Genomic DNA, 3400 nt, shown 5'->3' with positions numbered 1-3400 from the left:
GTCAGTTCTCACCCCTGTGACGCAGAGGAGCACAAGGGGCTGTGACACCAGCTCCCCCCAGACCTGCTCTTCCCCAGCCTAGATCCACCAGGATTTCCAACCCACAGCAAGTAGCCTGGTATGTCACACAGAGCCACCCTGTGCCTCGGTTTCCCCCTCTGTACCATGATGTTGATGTGCCTTTGCAATCCAGCGCTGGGAGGTGCTAGCTAGTGATCAGGCAAAGAAACGAACAAGGGGTCTCCAGCCACTAGCCTGGGGCCAAATATCACTGCAAGGAAGTGGGACACTGGGGAATCGGCCCCTGGGACACAATCTCTTTCTCTCTCTCTCTGGAACAGCAGCCAAAGATTAGGGAGAGCTTCCTACCACGGGGCTAGCGCAAGAGACATGGGTTCGCCTCCTGATTCTGCCACTAGCTCCCTGCACGACCTGGACTGTGCCACGCCGGGCCTCAGTTTCCCCATCTGCCAAAAATGGGTCTCCTGGCCTGTACCTACCTCTCCAGGGGCTTGCAGGGCTTTGTGAGTGAATGTTAAAGTGCTTTCACATCCTCAGCTGGACGGTGTTCCAGCCAGGATACATGAGATTTTCACCCCCACCAGTGGTTTTGGGGGGCAAGGGAAAGGGGAACATTGTCAGCTTTCCAGGCCTGAGCTGGGGAGCAAATTCCCCTCCGTGCAGAACAGCAGCCAGGACCTGTTTTCGGGTCGTGCCTGGAACCCCGTGCTGCCCGCGAGTTCTTGGTATCTACTCTGCAGACCAAGCAGCGGCAGAATCAGACACGCTGCCCCCTGCCCTGGATGGGCACCAGCACTGCCCCCTCCTGCCAGGGCAAGGAGCTACCTCCCAGCTCTTCCCTCCTGAGCAGCTGCAACCCCCAGAGCCTGCAGCACAGGGCAGGGATGGCTGGCACCCATGTCCAGCTCCCCTTTAGCTACTGTACCCTCCCTTTGCAGTCTAGACAACGTCAACCCAGGCTAGGCGCAAGGAGCCGCCTGATCTCCCAGAGGCACCTGCAGGGCAATAGGGGTGGGGCTCTGATGCCCATGAGAACAAGGGTAAGATCCCGAGGGCTGGGGAGAGGAGGGGAGTGTGGGTCTCCCCAGGGCACATCTGAAATCGGCCCAACCTCAGACTTTTCATACAGCACCAAATAAAAAAGTTTTGCACTAATGAGGGCCTGGTCTTTAGCTGCAGACTGTGGGGGCAGCGCCTGGCGACAGCGCTGGCATCTCCTGGGGGTGGCTGCGGGCAGCAGCGACTGCTGGGTGAATAATGAATTGGGCAGGCGCTGGCAAGTTCAAAAAGTCGGGGGAAAAATAGTTTTTGGTCAGAGTGAATTTTTCGACAGTTTCAGCGAATCGGAACGTGGGAGGGGAATGAGGTTGGGTTGCCCAGGATGTTTTGCCCAGGGCCAATTTTAAAAAATGAATTGAAAGGAAATTTGGAACTGAAACGTTGGGAGTTGGGGTTGGTTTGTTTCTGTCAGAGCCCTGATGCACACTGCTCTATGCATCCACTTGCCTCTTTATTTGGGGCTGGGGAAGCCCCAGTCAGGGATCAGGCTCCGTCTGGCCCCGGGGACGGATGAACGAAACGCCCCGGGGCGCAAAGAAAAGGGAAGCACAAGGTGGGCGGGGATTCCCCTGCTCCTGCCATGCCAGGCTGCGGCTGGCTTCTGGCCCCTCTAAGGAGTGTGACTCCAGATTTAAATGCTCTAAACTTTGGGGCAGAGCCACAGGGGACATTCAGCCCATGCTCTGGCCTGCAGGAACTGGGATCTCGGCTGAGCGTTACGGGCCAGAACGGTGGGGACATCTAGTGGCCACTCAGAGCGATGAGGGGCAGGTTTTGAGACGGCAGTTTTCACGGCCTGCTGCTCGGGTGGGGAGATCTGTGACCGTCCCCTCCTTTCCTGCACGAGCTATCCCGGCATTAACAATGTTCATGTTTAAAAGCGAAGCTTCTGGGGGACAAACAGCAGCAGACGGGCCACCAGGCTGCGCCGCCGCGTGCCAAGCCCTGGCAGTGAGGGTCTGGCTGCACCCAGTCAAATTGACCCTGGGGTTCTCTGCAGCAAGTGGCCTGGGATGGAGAGGGTGGAGCGCCGAGAAGCGTGAAACAGACGTAGATGCTGAGGCAATGTTACATACTGAGTTCCCCTTCTTGCACTGACCCAGCGTTCTGCCTTCTCGGGCCTGGGCAGAAAACATAACACACAGTTAAACCGCAGGGCAATTGTCTGAACACCCTGAGCGGAGGCCTTAACAGTCCCCAGTCGGCTTCCGAACGAGTCCTGCGCAGGGACTTTGTGTGTTTGTTTCCAGTGGACACAGACTACATCGTAAATAGCACTTGGAACCCTTCCATGGTCCTTTTAAACAACTGCTACCGGGCAGGCAAGCTATTGGCAGCCTGCCTTGCTGTGTTACTCTGGCCTATCTCCGTGCAAGGTTTCAGCATTTCCCCATTTTGGCTTTAGCAAACCAATTCCCCTGGGCTCTTCTGTCGGAGGTGAGTTCCCAGTCTCCGTGTGTGGCCATGCCAGGGGGTGGGTGCCACTGGGACTTTTCAGAGCTGGGGAAGTGGGGCAGCCTGGGGACCCGCACAGTGAGCAGCATCCTGGCCATGGGGTTAGCACCTGACTGGTCTTCTCAGTTGCTGGTGAAACAAACCTGTAGCCTGTAGCAAAGCAGTACAGGGACTAGGACCCACACTATGCAGCATGTCTCTTGATCCTGTGTCAATCAGCCGCTGGGTCCACGGGCTCTGTCTTTAACGGTTACAGTTATAACTTCTCCACCCCAGGCTCTGCTGGGCCACTCCCTGGTAGCGAAGGTCTGGAACCTGCAAAACGGCTTAACCTCAATGAACACTGCCCAGCTTTGGAAACAGCTAGTCCGTGCAGCAGAATGGTCATGATAGGGGTAACCGGGTTAGCTGGGTAATTATGGGCTGGAGCCATGCTTCCCCCACCCCCCAGCTCCTGTTTGCTCAGTGGGAGTTAAAGAAAGCAGCGAGTGCCCAGCCTGCAGTCCTGTGAGTAGCTTTCTCTTTGGCGAGCGGCCTGGCCCCTTTGCAAAACTGGCACTAAGGGAAAACCTGAGAAGTGCAGCAGCTGGAGGCGGTTCATGCAGAGGAGGAGTGGCAGCCATCTAGTGAGCGACTGGGACGCTATTGTTTTGCAAATGAGGCTTTAGATAAGGACACTCAGCGACCAATTTTCCTTGGGGGCCGTGGCAGTAAAAGCTGAGGCGTGTGTCACCCCCTCACAAAGCAGGAGATAGCAGGTTAGAAGAGGTGCCAACAGCCAAGCAGTCCTCGTCTCAGCTCAGGGTGCAGCAGCTAAGGGCACAAGCAGAATGCTGCTCAGGAGGAAATGCTCCAGGGTGCGCTG

At 56.7% G+C, this 3400-nt stretch overlaps 1 protein-coding gene across 1 annotated transcript in view; it reads left to right on the top strand.

Annotated features, from left to right (window-relative positions):
• The window catches only part of ITGB3 (integrin subunit beta 3), a 40722-nt gene extending 39546 nt beyond the window's left edge, over nt 1-1176 (top strand). Inside the window, exon 15 of the mRNA XM_030540990.1 lies at nt 1-1176. This exon is cut by the window's left edge and continues 834 nt beyond it. The gene's annotated coding sequence lies outside the window, so the exon portion shown is untranslated.
• The last annotated feature ends 2224 nt before the right edge of the window (nt 1177-3400 follow it).

The sequence above is a fragment of the Gopherus evgoodei genome, chromosome 23 (assembly GCF_007399415.2).
Source record: "Gopherus evgoodei ecotype Sinaloan lineage chromosome 23, rGopEvg1_v1.p, whole genome shotgun sequence".
Taxonomy (NCBI): domain Eukaryota; kingdom Metazoa; phylum Chordata; order Testudines; family Testudinidae; genus Gopherus; species Gopherus evgoodei.
Note: the sequence above shows the minus strand (reverse complement) of the source record. Positions and strands in the feature narration are given on the sequence as shown.